At 37.3% G+C, this 17,816-nt stretch overlaps 1 protein-coding gene across 8 annotated transcripts in view; it reads left to right on the top strand.

Moving 5' to 3' along the window:
- The first annotated feature begins 8,417 nt into the window (after nucleotides 1-8,417).
- The window catches only part of magu (SPARC related modular calcium binding-like protein magu), a 310,140-nt gene continuing 300,741 nt past the window's right edge, over nucleotides 8,418-17,816 (top strand). For all 8 annotated transcript variants that reach the window (XM_069836155.1, XM_069836154.1, XM_069836153.1 and 5 more), the window contains exon 1: nucleotides 8,418-8,566. The gene's annotated coding sequence lies outside the window, so the exon portion shown is untranslated. The remainder of the gene's footprint in view (nucleotides 8,567-17,816) is intronic.

Genomic DNA, 17,816 nt, shown 5'->3' with positions numbered 1-17,816 from the left:
AGCTCAGAATGTGTGCATCAGATACGTGTGCAACATCCGACGATATGATCACATATCACCGTCCTTCGCAAGTCTCTCGTGGCTCCGACTTAAAGAACGCAGAACTTTACACTCTTTGTCTTTACTCTTTCGAATTCTGCACACCTCAACACCAAATTACCTTTCGTCTCGTTTCTCTTATCTATACTCTAACCACGACGTAAATACCAGATCACTTATCTGTGGCACGCTAAATATACCTCTTCATAGAACATCTTGTTATTCCTCATCTTTTACAATATCCACCTCGCGTCAATGGAATTCCTTGTCACAAAGTATTAGGGGCTGCAAGACAACAAACACCTTTAAGAACAGCTTAAAAGATAACCTTATTAGCATTTCACTCCAATCATACTGATTTAAAATATTACAGACTACACTGTTGCTTTTTTTCTTTAGACATCATCCTGATTGTGCTGCATTTTCAAAATTGTCTCATAATAATCTCTTTCTATTATCTAATATAATTTGAAATATATTAACATTCTATGTATTTTAGTTTAATTCTGCTACACAGTTTATTTCAGTGTTTAATTAATAGTTCATAGTATTTTGTTGTTTAATTCGTAAATAACTCTTGTATACATGTAACTCTCATCTAAATCAAATTGTTGAATTCTTTGTAAGTTCATGCATATGTATATACACTTTTTGCTGGTTGTGTGGAAGAGAAGGCCTTACGGCCTTAACTCTGCCAGCTAAAATAAATCATTATTATTATTATTATTATTATTATTATTATTATTATTATTATTAAGATCTTTGACACGAATCACCGCTACTAAGTAGGAGGCAAGGGAAGTAGAACAGAGCATTTCGTATTTCGCATCCACATATCCAGTCACTGTTGTCATAAACTCTTCTGTTACATTTCCTAGTGTACACATAGTTTTTACCATCCTTTACTTTCTGCACAATATTGGTGTTGGCCGCCCTAGATTTTTAATTCTAATTTTATCTTCTACGGCTGCTTCGAGAAAGCAGTTTTGAGTAATGAATCGATGGAGTATATAACTACAATGAATCCCATAAACTTGCACAAACTGTTTTGAAAGTGGAAAATAATCCCTATTTTAACGGACTCCCGCGAAAAGGTATGCCAACATAGACCCCGTAACACATAGATAATAAACTCAAAATTTCTGCTGAGATTATATAAAAGTAAACCTGTTTACACAAACGTTCAAAAATGTATTTCAATATATTTATGAAAAAACAAAAAGCAAAAATAAGCTACATATATAAAACGTATTTTCTTTATTTCAAAGTTATATCTTTAGCGGTGTCTAGGCAGCACTGTTCCGTCGACTGCTACGAACCAAAGAATATAGAAGTGAAGAGAGAAAGTTTCAGCAAAACAAAGTGAAGAAGAGCGTACCGCGCTGCACAATAGTGAGCACGGTGTTGTGTGAAAAAGCAGGACAAAATATCAAGGAGGGGCGAGGTGAATGCTTTTCTGCGCATGAGCAGACACTGCTAGCCGGGCTAAATTGGGAATTAGCACGTAGAGTAAGGATAGATTCCATTGAGTCTATAGCACCAAATTATCGAAAATAGTGAACTATTATAAGTAGAATTTGTATTATGTGCGTTTTTTTAACAATATTATTTCGACGATAATTTTATGGCGTGCTACAGCACGTTAGCACGTAGGGAGCAGCCGCTACTGATTTCACGGCATTATCACCTTCATCTCATTCAGACGCTAAATAACCTAAGATGTTGATACAGAGTCGTAAAATAACCTACTAAAATAAAAATGAAATAAACATCATCAGCACGACTATAATCACCATTATTGTCACCATCACTTACACCATCATCGCCACGGTCATGATACCATTAGTATCTTCATTATCGCCATCACTTCCACCACAATCATCATCATCATCATCATCACCATCAATGAAAATTAGTTTCTGATCCGTTGTCTTTTTTTAATTGGTTTATTTTACGGCATTTGCTGTTAATGAGTTGAGGGAAAATCCCGGAAAATTTCTACCAGGTAACTTGCCCCAACCAAGATTTGAATCCGGGCCCGCTTGTTTCATGGTCAGATATGCTAACCGTTACTCCACAGCAATATTAAATATTCACGTTGCTTAGACAGGACTCTCTGGTCGTGTTATCAACACCTCTTAAGACAAGAGATACACACCCGATTTCTGTGGCAGGTGGGTAAATTTCCACTTCCCTGCCGGAACTTTTAAACTCCGTCCCCCATAAAGAGATGCAATAGTTAATATATTTCTAGTCGGTTTTTTTGTAGGTTATTTTACGACGCTTTATCAACATCTTCGGTTATTTAGCGTCTGAATGAGATGGAGGTGAAAATGCCTGTGAAATGAGTCCGGGGTCCAGCACCGAAAGTTACCCAGCATTTTCTCATATTGGGTTGAGGGAAAACCCCGGAAAAAACCTCAACCAGATAACTTGCCCCTACCGGGAATCGAACCCGGCCATCTGGTTCGCGGACAGACGCGCTGACCGTTACTCCACAGGTGTGGACTAGTCGGTGTTAATTACAACAAAACTTACTTGTTGCGTTAGTAGTTTGAATCCCATCGGGGAGAAGAATGTATAATTAATAAGATGTCCTGCGCCGTGTCGACATCATGTCACGAGAGTTCGGTGCAGGGGTAGAAAAACTGTGGAGAGGCGGAGGATAGCGATCTTAACGATGACTGACTAGGCAAATTTACTCATGAACGGAGAGAACTGCCTTGTCAACGCTTTTGTGGACAGGCAAAGTGCCTATTATTATAACAGGCAGTTTGAGCAAACATGAGGCGATTACAGTTCAACTGTATATTCACATGATGACTGACATTTTCATGCTCTAATTTGGCAAACGGCCTGATGCAAGGAGATAAGTAAGACAAATTTCTAGCAACTCCGCCATTATGATGCAGTAATTTGGCCATCGATCTTACTCCTCATCACATGTCAACGTATTCTTTGTACCAGGGCTGGACAACTTGGCAAACTAATAAGCTGAATTAAGGAATACAGAGAGAACTCTGCTCTGTCGACCTTCGCGTACTTAATAACGCAGGCTGGGATTTTAATCACCTATAAAATTGGCCAAAAACAAAGTAATAATTTAATATTATGGCCAAAAAATCATACAACAGTGAAGAGGGCATAAAATATAAATATATATTATTTAATTCTTGTAGGTAACAATTCCATGTATTGTGGGTCCCTATCACCACGGCATGGCGCGTCCTCAGGTTGCGGATCGAGGATACGGCCTCCAGATATGGAGGGTAGCTGTGAATATATTGAATAAGCAGTCGCGGACAGCCGATGAGGGGTGGTCCTCCAGCTTGGGGGTTGGGCGAAGGGCTAACAACCCATCACCATAAAAAAACAGCTTGTTACGAATCCTTCAAATAAGCCTCGGAAAAATTAAAAAAAAAAATCATGGATTTGAGGGAGGTGGGATATGATGATAGAGAATGGATTAATCTTGCTCAGGATAGGGACCCATGGCGGACTTATGTGAGGGCGGAAATGAACCTCCGGGTTCCTTAAAAGCTAGTAAGTAAGTAAGTAAGTAAGTAAGTAAGTAAGTAAGTAAGTAAGTAAGGTAACAATGTTAGGGAAAGGTTTCATACACAGCTTCACTCATGTACGAATTCACCAATAAAGTGTAAGAATACGTCGAATTTCAGGTAATCAAAGCCAATATTGTCTATTTCATATTGTCACTTTCCTTTTGTAGATGATGAAGATTGATTCATAATTGTTTCTAAAATCAATAAGGAACATCACAACGTAATTATCAATAAACTCGTAAATAATCAATCGACATCAATTTCCTCAGCACCGAGTACGCCCAATGAATTTACTTTTACGGATTGTCACTTCCATAAATATATATTCAATTAAATTTCAATCTTCTATAAATTTCATTGTGCTTATTAATAAAAATGGATATTTCCATTATTCCGTCGTTTCTCTCATTCATGTGTAGTTAGGACAATTAACACTAGATGACTTTGCTCGAATTTGTAAAGAAATATTTTCAGTAAGTAAATCAAATATCTTATACAATAATGGTAGCCTATGCATTGTTATCTTTCATTTAATTTTTTTTTTAATGGGAATGAGTGTCTGTTGTCAGCCAACAAATATTTTTATCTTGAATTGTCTGTTATCGTGAAAAAAGATTTCTTCCCTGAAAAACTCGTTTCTACTTCACAGTAGTCATCGTCACTGTCACTGAGATAAAATTACCAGGTAAATATAAAAAGATGCCTTATAAGGACCGAAAAAACACTAAAATCACATAAAATTGCAAAAAAAAAAAAAGACCTCATAAACAAAAATGGCAAAAATTCAACAATGTAATAAATCCCTAAGATGTAAACAATAGTGTCCACACCTGTGGAGTAACGGTCAGCGCGTCTGGCTGCGAAACCAAGTGGTTCCGGTTCGAATCCCGGTCGGGGCAAGTTACCTGGCTGAGGTTTTTTCCGGGGTTTTCCCTCATCCCAATACGAGCAAATGCTGCGTAACTTTCGGTGCTGGACCCCGGACTCATTTCACCGGCATTATCACCTTAATTTAATTCAGACGCTAAATAACCTAGATGTTGATACAGCGTCGTAAAATAACCCAATAAAATAATATATATATACATATATATATATATATATATATATATATATATATATATATATAAACAATAGTCCCGCGCCGTGGCGTCGTGGTCTAACAGTAAGCCATTCTTCCCACTCAGCCCTCAACAGGGGAGCTATGTGGGTTTACTTTTCTACATACCGGAAGGTGCCTTTTTCGCCGAATGTTTATTTTAGTTCGCTTCAGTTAGATAAAATCACACTTTCAGGATAATTCAATTTTTGTTTGTTGTGGAGTATTTTAAAAAATGAAATTTAAAAATATTATGAACTGTAAAGACAATGTGTACATTTCCTTGTTGAGAGTTCCTATATGATTGATACAAAAATTCACTCAAATCACAAAAGTGGTTTTAATATTGAATATAGAAGAGGTGGATTTGCTTTAAATTTTTTTGGTTGAGTGTGCTAGCATTTTGTTTATAAGTATATTATTTTATATTATTTTTTTTTGGTTGTGATATTAATTCTGTATTTTTTTATTTTAATCTTTTTTATTTCTTTTATTTGTATTGAATTTTATTTCCAAATGCAAACAGATAATGTATCATTACTCTCTGAGATTTAATTCATTTCATTTTTTTAATGAATTGTGTAATATTAAATCGATTTTTTTAGTTGGTTATTTAACGACGCTGCATCAACTACGAGGTTATTTAGCGTCGATGAGGTTGGTGATAGCGAGATGGTATTTGGCGACTTGAGGGCGAGGATTCGCCGTAGATTACCTGGCATTCATCTTACGGTTGGACAAAACCTCGGAAAAAACCCAACCAGGTAATCAGGCCAAGCGGGGATCGAACCCGCGCCCGAACGCAACTTCAGACCGGAAGGCAAGCGCCTTAACTGATTGAGCCCCGCCGGTGACTTATTAAATCGAGCAACATTCTGTCTAGAGAGGAAAAAGATGCAAAATCGTCACAATCCCAGCCCTACCGATTACTTTACCGACTGTTGCTCTCAGATCTTTTATTCACAAAGCGTCTGTTATGCTATTTTCGAGTACTTTGGGTTACTCTTTTTAATCGCTATATTTCAGTATCATCAACTCTAAATAGTTTTTATTGTCTAGAAGAGACGTGGAATAAGGAGACCTATGTACTTAGGCCTACATTCTTACGTATTCACCAACTCACCCACATACTCATCCCTCTTACCATGAAAATGAGACGGGTATTGTAAGTTCTTGAAAGTATTGTTGCCTGAATGCTCAATGTCTGAATGGAATATTTTGTAATTATCTAAAGCTGTATTGGAGCAAAGTCTTCTAGTACTGCGTCCGTTTCCTTTGCTATAATTCCGCCATTTATGCAATTTTAGAAAGCGAGAGATCTCATTACACTGCAGTAAACATATGCTAAGGCGACGACCTTCAGCTATATTAGTAAGAGCACTTCTTGAGACACGAGGAGGGTTTTATGCTGTTACAGTCTTCACAGTAAGATGTGATGACTTTAATTACGGCTTATCTCGAAGGCGACAATGCTATTGAGAAAGATTTGCGCACTGTTAAATAGGTAGAGCTGCATTAATTTGTAGTTGCTAGAAACAATTTTTTTTTAAAGACTCTTGAATGTTCAAGTTGTACGAGTATAAGCTTTCTACGCGGATCTTGTAGTTCGATATGATGATTGAGCTTTGAAAAATGTTAATGTCGTTTCTCATCAGATTGGATTCACCAAGGAGCTGCACCTTGTGCGTCTAGACATGGAGGGAGTATGTGGAGAGAATTGAAAAGTCTGGCAGGATCTGTAGAGAAGATTTGCACTTCTTTTGATGCGAAACATAAGGACAGAAATGACGTCATAGTCGCAATTTGTCAAGTACTCAATGTGCATAATTTACCTGCTGAACTGGTGAACTGTAAATAAACACGAAGCACACCCTCCAGTAACAACTGCAGAAAAGGGACAATGGTTGAAACTGATCAGATACGAAATAATTGGACTGTGTTAGTAGGGAACAAGGAAAGTAAACTATTTATTAATTGTGCTACATGTTATCACTGCCCGAGAAACTACAACATAAAAGCGGCTTTACACCTACTTACCAACTAAATTATTATATGACACGTCGGAAACAGCAACAACAATAATATAATAATAACAATAATATCATATTCTTGCCCCTCTGTTTCCATTCTAGATCTTTTGCATGTTCCTAGAGTTTCACGTGGGATATTCTAAACTTTTTGCGAAAGCACTGTCTTCATGTTCCTAGAGTTTCATATGGGATATTCTAGATCTTTTGCAAGAGCATTGCCTTCATGTTCCTGGAATTTCATACGAGATATTTTAGATTTTTTACGAGAGTATTGTCTTCATGTTCCTGGAGTTTCATATGTGATATTCTAGATCTTTTGCGAGAGCACTGTCTTCATGTTCCTGGAGTTTCATATGTGATATTCTAGATCTTTTGCGAGAGCATTGTCTTCATGTTCCTGAGTTTCATGTGGGATATTCTAGATTTTTTGCGAGAGTATTGTCTTCATGTTCCTGGAGTTTCATATGTGATATTCTAGATCTTTTGCGAGAGTATTGTCTTCATGTTCCTGGAGTTTCATATGTGATATTCTAAATCTTTTGCGAGAGCATTGTCTTCATGTTCCTGGAGTTTCATATGTGATATTCTAGATTTTTTGCGAGAGTATTGTCTTCATGTTCCTGGAGTTTCATATGTGATATTCTAGATCTTTTGCGAGAGCATTGTCTTCATGTTCCTGGAGTTTCATGTGGGATATTCTTGATCTTTTACGAGAGCATTGTCTTCACGTTCCTGGAGTTTCATGTGGGATATTCTTGATCTATTGCGAGAGCATTGTATTGACGTTCCTGGAGTTTCATGTGGGATATTCTTGATCTATTGCGAGAGCATTGTATTCACGTTCCTGGAGTTTCATGTGGGATATTCTTGATCTATTGCGAGAGCATTGTATTCACGTTCCTGGAGTTTCATGTGGGATATTCTTGATCTATTGCGAGAGCATTGTCTTCACGTTCCTGGAGTTTCATATGGGACATTCTTGATCTATTGCGAGAGCATTGTCTTCACGTTCCTGAAGTTTCATGTGGGATATTCTTGATCTATTGCAAGAGCATTGTATTCACGTTCCTGGAGTTTCATGTGGGATATTCTTGATCTATTGCGAGAGCATTGTCTTCACGTTCCTGGAGTTTCATATGGGATATTCTTGATCTATTGCGAGAGCATTGCATTCACGTTCCTGGAGTTTCATGTGGGATATTCTTGATCTATTGCGAGAGGATTGTCTTCACGTTCCTGGAGTTTCATATGGGATATTCTTGATCTTTGCGAGATCATTGTCTTCACATTCCTGGAGTTTGATATGGGGTATTGTAGATCTTTTGCGAGAGCATTGTCTTCACATTCCTGGAGTTTCATGTGGGATATTCTTGATCTATTGCGAGAGCATTGTATTCACGTTCCTGAAGTTTCATGTGGGATATTCTTGATCTATTGCGAGAGCATTGTCTTCACGTTCCTGGAGTTTCATATGGGATATTCTTGATCTTTTGCGAGAGCATTGTCTTCACATTTCTGGAGTTTCATGTGGGGTATTGTAGATCTTTTGCGAGAGCATTGTCTTCACGTTCCTGGAGTTTCATGTGGGATATTCTTAATCTTTTACGAGAGCATTGTCTTCACGTTCCTGGAATTCCATGTGGGATGTTCTACTTCTGAAGCTGAGAACTATGCCTCCATGCCCCTTAGCCTCGGACTGCGGAACAGGTTGCAGGTCGGTTGGTCGTCCCCCGCTACGTCATAACAGAGCAGCCACAAAAAGCGCTGCCGCGAGTCTCAAGGCAGCAGTCGGCGCAGCGAGTCCGGTCTGACGGCGCAGGCATGCAGCAGCGGGCCATGTAAGTACGCATCGCTCACAGCGTAATGAAACAATACAGTTTCATTACCACCACCACTACCATCATCTTGTCTTGTTATTGATGTGTAACTGTGTTGCGGGTATTTATGGAGATGTGTTGACTAGGCGTTCTTATTATTCTGCAGAATCGAAGTCAGACAGGCAAAGTGTAATTATTCTAACTATTGTAACTATTGTAAGGATGCATTGACCAACGTACAAGGTTGAATAGTCGCCATGATTAAATTATTATTATTATTATTATTATTATTATTATTATTATTATTATTATATTACTGTCATAATCGTAATAATAATAATAATAACAATAATAATAATAATAATAATAATAATAATAATAATAATAATAATAATAATCTATGCTAATAATAAATCTGTAGCCGAAATTTTTCTGGTAATTTTCGATTTTCCAAAAATAATTAGTCCTAATATATATAATTAACTACCCTAAAACCGAAAATCGCCTTTTTGAAATTTTTGTTTGTCTGTCTGTCTGTGTGTTTGTTACCTTTTCACGCGATAATGGCTGAACGGATTTCGATGAAAATTGGAATATAAATTAAGTTCGTTGTAGCTTAGATTTTAGGCTATATGGCATTCAAAATACATTATTTAAAAGGGGGGTTATAAGGGGGCCTGAATTAAATAAATCGAAATATCTCGCTTATTATTGATTTTTGTGAAAAATGTTACATAACAAAAGTTTCTTTAAAAATAATTTGCGATACGTTTTATTCTTTGAAAAATTTTGATAGGACTGATATTTAATGAGATAAATGAGTTTTAAAATTAAAATAACTGCCATCTAAGGCCGTGTAATGAATTAAAAAACAAATGACTTCGTCTATAAGGGGCCTTGGACAGCAACAATCGAAAGCTATGAAAGATAGCCTACATAGAATGTTTCTGTGTTTGTATGAAGTAATATCGGAAGCTAAATTAACCGATTTGTATAATTAATTATTATTTCGCCATTGGAAAGTGTAGTTTCTCTAGATGGACATAATGCTATAATGTTATTACAGTAACTTATAATATAATATAATATAATATAATATAATATAATATAATATAATATAATATAATATAATATAATATAATATAATTTAAGTTATTTGAAGGGTTCAGAACCATAGTGGGCCAAGCGCCATTTACTGAATACGTAGAAAACAAGGGTTAAAATTAACTTATTACCATAATTCAATGGAAACCTATAACAAGTAAAATAAAATATACACATTAAATCTAAATGATGTCAATCTTCATTAAACTATGGTTGCATGTAATAAAAATTAAGGAACATGTTAAAGGAATTGCCATTGCACCAAATGAGTGTCTCTGGACCAAAATGATCGCATTTTAATTATTTGGATGCAATTTAAATTAAGTAACATATTAAACGATTTATCCTTCTATCAAACACGAATGTTCCCTGGATCAAATGTCCTATTTTAATTATGTAATTACTTTATATTTATTTCTAACGGGTGCAGCGGAGCGCACGGGTACGGCTAGTAATAATAATAATAATAATAACCGTCTTCTTTGATATTGTCGTCTGTACGGAGATCTTGTTAACCAGCGAAGTGTCTTTTATAGGGATGCATTTAGTAAGGGAGTGGATGATATTTAGTCTGCACGGTTAAGTACTGACTATTCTCACTATGTGACTATAGTGATTAATTGTTCATGCCTTCACTGGATTTTTTTTTTTTTAAATTACTGTACACATAATTTACAATTCATGTTGGAAATGTTCAGCTAAGCCTCATGTTAATGACATATATCAAAATATGATTAATTATTATTCAGTCAATATGGCTTAAGCATTGCATTACATATGAAAGAAAAACATAAGAGAAAAAATATTGATGTGTTACATCTATTTAATCTTGATACAAACGTTTTCGCACCTAATGGGGCATCTTCAGGTACAAATATAAGTATCATCTAAAATCAATTACAATACAAGCTTTACAAGCCCCATTAGGGGCGAAAACGTTTGTATCAAGATTAAATAGGATGTAACACATCAGTATTTTTCCTCATATGTTTTTCTTCCATATGTAATGCAATGCTGACTGAATAATAATTAATCATATTTTGATATATGTTATTAGTGTACACATGTTTCATTTCCCCCCCCCCCTCACTGTTATACTCGCTTTAACATCTTTGGTCATATCGCGAGTTAATCTTTGGTTGAAATCCGAAGGACTGTATACTATTGTTGAGACTAGTTCTATTGTTGTCAGCTAGATGGCGACCGTATATGTATTACTGATTTGTTATGAATATGATTTCGGTGATGAATGAGGCCGGTGATTTCCAGGGATGTGGCCCGAATTTCCTGGCATTTGCCTTACGGTTGAGGAAAAACCCTGAAACCAGGAAATTCAACCCGACCGGGAATCGAACCCGGGCCCTCTGCGTAAGAGACCAGCATGCTGACCCCTACACCACAGAGATGGTCTTGTTTCATTTTGTTTGTTCGCTTATGTATGTCATTTATCTTAATTTAACATAGATTTCAACTGCGAGCCAGTAGATAGATAAGTGTGAATGGTTCAATATGGATGTATTGGCTTATAATCTGAATTAACGACTACATAGACTTCTCAAAGAGTGAATTAATAACGTTGTGTCCACACCTGTGGAGTAACAGTCAGCGCGTCTGGCTGCGAAACCAGGTGGCCCGGGTTCGAATCCCGGTCGGGGTAAGTTACCTGGTTGAGGTTTTTTCCGGGGTTTTCCCTCAACCCAATACGAGCAAATGCTGGGTAACTTTCGGTGTTGGACCCCGGACTCATTTCACCGGCATTATCACCTTCATATCATTCAGACGCTAAATAACCTAGATGTTGATACAGCGTCGTAAGTAACAAAATAAAATAAAAATAACGTTGTAGCTATAATGGAATAGTAGTGAAATAGAATGAAGAGCTTGGAGAAATCATTGTCACTGATATTTCGTGCACAGTGTCAGCTTTATATGTACCTTCCAGTGCTAGAACACTGTTCTCTCGGTAAAGTTATCAGCTGGATGTCTTCTCAGTGGTGTTATATAACATTCATTGTTAACAAAACGTGTCCTATCATATATCATATTCTAACCACCACGGTGGTTCAAATCCTGCTCTATCCTGCATTTAAAACTTCTGTTGGGCAAACCCATGGTTCAGGCAACCGGGTACTCCGGTTCTCCTGTGGAATCCCAACAATTCTCAATCATCATTCACTACGAGTATAATGTGGGCCCACCGCCTATGGTGTACTCTGGATAGTCTCTGACGAAGCAAGTGGTCAACTCTTCTCGGCACCAGCGACATCTATGAGACTGCTCAAAGAGTCGGAGTGAATAACAAGCGTCCTGCCATTGAGCAATGTCTCAGACTATATGATAACTCGGGTTCGAATCCTAATGGAATTTGTGGTGGACAAAGACTTTGCTTATTATTATTAGGTTTTCGCGTGATACTTAAGTTTTTTTTTAAATCAGTTATTTACTACACTTTATCAACTGCTATGTTTATCTAGCATCTGAATGATATGAAGGTGATAATGCCGACGAAATGATCCAGGGTCCAGCACCGAAAGTTACCTAGCATTTTTACTTGATGGGTTGAGGGAAAATCTCGGAAAAAATCTCAAACCAGGTAACTTGTCCCAACCAGGATTTGAGTCCGGGCCCGCGCGTTCCACGATCAGGCATGCTAACCGTTATTCCGTAGCGGTGGACACTTCCGTTTCCCCTACGTGCATTCCACCTTTGTTCCATTAACCAACATCATTATCATCATAATAATTATCATATAGTGCATGGTCCACATCTGTGGAGTAACGGTCAGCGCGTCTGGCCGCGAAACCAGGTGGCCCGGGTTCGAATCCTGGTCGGGGCAAGTTACCTGGTTGAGGTTTTTTCCGGGAGTTTCCCTCAACCCAATACGAGCAAATGCTAGGTAACTTTCGGTGCTGGACCCCGGACTCATTTCACCGGCATTATCACCTTCATATCATTCAGATGCTAAATAACCTAGATGTTGATACAGCGTCGTAAAATAACCCAATAAAATAAAAATAAAAATATATAGTGTGTGTAGTTAGCCTCCCATGGTGCACTGAAGGCAACGCCTACGGTGGTAAAGAAAACTACAGCTTCGGGGCGTCGTTCATAGATGGGGACGCATGGGTGAATAACGCAAACTCAAGTGCCCGCCACTGGATAAGAAGTCCTGTACTATTTTGTAAAATATCACAACATTCTGTATTTAATTTATGTCATGTCTTATCCTTCATCCTACTTATATGAATGACATGGGCCTACGTGTATCAAATTGTGCATCATAGAACTTGTAAAATAATGTGACATTCAATATTTCAATTTATTTAACGACTGTTTCTTTGAAGCATTAATTAAAATTACCAATTTCACATGCTTACAATGCACTTGTAATATGAATAATTATTACAACGTCTTTGGAATGATTTAATTGATGTATAGAATTAAAGCGGAATATAGTGGAAGGATAGATGCTGTAAATAATATTAATATACCATAACATTTAGGAAGTGAAATTAATATGAAGCCATATGAAAAGGATATATTTACAATGTTAAGGATCTTGCTCAGGATAAGGACCGATGGCGGACTTATATGAGGACGGCACTGAATCTCCGGGTTCTCTAATAGCCATTTGTAAGTTGCAAGTGAGGTTTTAGTATATTTCTGTATGTTTAAAAATATTAAACATAATTGATTGTTTATTATAGATTTATTAATTTGTCCTACAGAATGATATCTGTAATATTGACAATATTTGAGGAGAAAAATTCGCTCCGGCGCCGGGGATCGAACCCGGGTCCTTGGTTCTACGTACCAAGCGCTCTGACCACTGAGCTACTCCGAATTCAATCCACAGCATCGGATCGAACCTTCCTCCAATGTTTCCCTTTGTGGCCTGACTCCAAGTTAAGCATATATTGTTTTATTTTATTGGGTTATTTTACGACGCTGTATCAACATCTAGGTTATTTAGCTTCTGAATGATATGAAGGTGACAATGCCGGTGAAATGAGTCAGGGGTCCAACACCGAAAGTTACCCAGCATTTGCTCGTATTGGGTTGGGTTGAGGGAAAACCCCGGAAAAAACTTCAACCAGATAACTTACCCCGACCGGGATTCGAACCCGGGCCACCTGGTTTCGCGGCCAGATGCGCTGACCGTTACTCCACAGGCGTGGACAAGTTAGGCATATATGTTGACGTATATGTTCAATGTCAACTGCGAATTTTTCTCTTCAAATATTAATAATTGATTGTATCGGATTTCGAACCATCGATGCCGTACTCTAGACACATAACACTTTAACCACTTGCCCACTTCGCTTGACTTCAAGCATTAGATGTTTTTATTACATGATGTAATGCTCCACGCTCTTGTGCATATTTCAGGTTTGTTTATTTTCCAAAACTATAGCATTTTACTTCGGTAGGTATACAGTATTTGTATACGTACAGTATTTTAAATAGTAATCCCCTATGTTTTGTTTTATCCTCAGCATAGATATGTAATATTTAAACAGAAAAAAGAAACGAATATCTCTTGATGGTGTGAACCAAGGCTTTTGACCCGGAGCATCCTTCTTTGTACGTTCACAGTGTCTCTTAATGAGTATATAAACGAATAATTTCGTCCGCAGCTTGCTGGGTTGAGTCAGGACGCCACGCCAAGTGTAGCCTTAATTATGACGTTTGCGGTCGCAAAGGGCACAGTGCGCCATGCCAGGATGAGGGAGATGATACCTGTCAAGTGAGGTATACAATCTGTTAACCACTAACCTTGAACTTTTCCTACAGCTGTGGGATATTTTAGTCCAAGAATGTGGATTGTAGGAAATTTGTAATGTGCTCGTTTTCAGATTTCAGTGAAATGATTAGTTACTAGTTACTTAAATAACACTGTTGTTAATATTTACTTGTACTCAGAAGAGTGAAGTCTGTTGTAGTGGATTATTTTGGTTGAGGACAGTGTCGTGGTATTTGAAACTCGTTTTCCGAATTCTGTAAATTTTCCCCCTCCGCTCCTCGTACACGATCAAATATTCGTCAAATTTAAGCTTCATAAGACTTTTCAATATTTCACAAGTTTCATTGTCAAATCAATTACATTACTTTAAAACTCTTTAATTCTCTTGAAAATAAATAAGAACATATTCTGATTCGGAAAAAGACTTGACAGTTCTTTGAAGAAATTGGGATTGGAAAATACAGTATTATGGCGCCAAGAAACATAATAACATGGGATCTTGGCCAAGATCCTGGCGAGCTAATTCAATTAAATGGATTAAACCCATGCCTGTATGGCATGGGTTCTGTAGAATACCACAATAAAATAAATAATAATACGTACAAGGAAATTGCGATGGCAGAAATCTAGAATTAAGTACCAATACATGATTTTTTTTAATGAAAAAGAATCTAGGCGAATAGTAATCATAAATACTTTGTTTTAAAACAATATGCAATAATAATATTCGTTTTAGGGTACTGTACACTTAAGTAATAGAAATATTGTTTTGTATAGACTGGTTATTCTACGAAGAATTCATATTTATATTGTAATATTGTAATATATATTAGCGCCGGTCCCATACACTGGACAAAATTTCATGAGAAAATTTATTCCCTCGTGAGGACTCGAAATTAGCGCGCATTCTATAACACGAGTCCGAGGCATGATACTAGATCACGATGTCACGGCGCGGTCAGTGTATACCGCTACAATGAGAAAATAATACGTGTTATCTTCTAGTACAGGGACATCATTTTATTTTTACTAACATTTTTAATATTAACCTGGCTATACCTTTCTATTAACGATTCAAACAGGAAACACCGTTTGCTACCCTTTCCACGACGGAGTTCGATGATACTGGCGTAAAATACAAATCACTTTACTAGGTATAGGAGGGAAGAAAAGTGGTTCATCCATTTATGTAAACTAGGAAATATCGCAATTTTGAGTTTGATAATTTTCATTAGGTTTTTGTTTAATCAAAATACAGTACTGTATTAACACTTAGTGTTTTACACACGAATTGAGCTATCCATTCGGAAGTATTAATTATGCAATGTATATTGTACTGTTACAGCACATTAGCGTACTATATAGAGAACGAAGTTAAATTGAAAAATAATTATAATAGGCCTATGGATATTTAAACACATTTTAGAAAATGGTGGCCGTTCATTTCGATACAGGCTTTAGTTCTTTTGTGCATATTATCGCACTATAGACTATTGTACTTAATTCCAATTACCAGTTTCGTCCTTCGTACGAGTAACTCATGTTGAAATAATTCTGTACCTACTCTATAAAAGAGTACCTTACGTACTGTAAATTTAATCTTCACTTCTGCCCGATCCGAAAAAATAAAATTACTTAGACATGCTATCTACTGTCCGTCCAAGTGGTTTTGTCGCAGAGTCGTAGAAAGGGGGGGGGATCACGTGACAGTTAATTACTTAACGAGGCCCTTTTATTTAAGTTATTTTAAACAGTTGTATAATATTACATAGACGTCCAATTCCTAACAGAAATTAATGTTTTCAGAAAAGAGCTAAGATAGCCCAGCTACTAGACTTTACAAAGGGGCGAACAGAAGCAGGTGGGGGAAACCGGGATGCGACATAGGGAAACGGACGACAGTACCCGTACGAAAATATGATTCAATATTGAAAGCTCTTTCGTCACTGGAAAACGCGAACATATTTCTGAAACGTACTATACTCAGTAACTCAGTACTGCTTACGCGCCCTCGGCTCTGTGTCGTGAACGGTTGGAAGTTTACTAGTAGAAGGGGTGGGAGTGAAGTACATTCCAAAACTCAGGTACAATAAAAATTGAAGTAAAAATAAAATGATGTCCCTGTATTTACAGTCACGAAGCTTGAGTTGTGAGGGTGCTAGAAACAATAGACTGTGCCGGTACTATTTCGCATTGTTTGTAATGAGACGATAGTAGCGATCCTAGTGGTAGGCAACTATCTATGGATGCATATTTACTACGTATTGAGCTTCGTGCCGGTATATACTAGGATGTGGTGATACTATTTTTTTTTTTCGTTCGTAGCTATGGCAATTTCTTTTAAACTTGTGTTTCTTATACCACGCTTACGCTATGTTGTTTGAGAAGTGCCACGACACAGAATATCGTGTTTTAATACTGCTTTGCTATTTTTAACTGGATTTTGTTCAACTCTGTTTCATTATTTTTACATACATTTTATTTTATTCATATTTAAACGAATTACTCTGCATTTTCATGTTGTCCGATCCAGATTCCTCTCAAGTCTGACGTTATTTGTAAACATGCTTTGGTTCGTATTGCAGTATCACTTGTTTCTGTGTAGAGAAATTTGAATAAACCGGTAGAAATTCTATAGGTTTACAAGATTTTGCTTTGTAATCAGCATCTCCCCTCTGTTAGAATCGCTGTTCCCTCCCAATTTTGGTCAATGCTCCGTCGTTTCTTTAGCCTCGATGAACGGCCAGCTTAGCACAAACTCATCCACAGTTGAAATGCATTGCTTTTGTCCGCACAGACTACTGCTTATTGCCTTTCTTTAATGAGTTTAATCTTGGCATTCAGAGAAACTGCATCACGTGCCGATCAGTGAAGTGGTGACACCCCTGACATTGAATGGCTAGTGGAAGAAAATTCTTCCAGGAAATGACTAAGTTGACGAGAAAGAAAGTTTTCCTGTTCAAGCAGAATGACGTCTTCACGCGCTCGAATTCATGGACTGGTGAAAGATAGGGATTTTCAACTTGTGGTTCGCAGGCTTTCTTTTGTACGATTTTTAGTAGGTTATTTTACGACGCTTTATCAACATCTTAGGTTATTTAGCGTCTGAATGAGATGAAGCTGATAATGCCGGTGAAATGAGTCCGGAGTCCAGTACCGAGAGTTACCCAGCATTTGCTCATATTGGGTTGAGGGAAAACCCCGAAAAAAAAACCTCACCAGGTAACTTGCCCCGACCGGGAATCGAACCCGGGCCACCTGGTTTCGCGGCCAGACGCGCTAACCATTACTCCACAGGTGTGAACTCTTTTGTACGATTGTTGCTGGTTCAAATCTGGCAAGTTATATTTTCTTAACCTTTGAAAGGACGCTATATCGATTCTTAGCAAGTCTTCGAAAAAAAAAAAAAAAAAAAAAAAAAAA

The sequence above is a fragment of the Periplaneta americana genome, chromosome 9 (genome assembly GCF_040183065.1).
Source record: "Periplaneta americana isolate PAMFEO1 chromosome 9, P.americana_PAMFEO1_priV1, whole genome shotgun sequence".
NCBI lineage: Eukaryota > Metazoa > Arthropoda > Insecta > Blattodea > Blattidae > Periplaneta > Periplaneta americana.
This window is presented reverse-complemented; position numbering and strand designations above follow the sequence as displayed.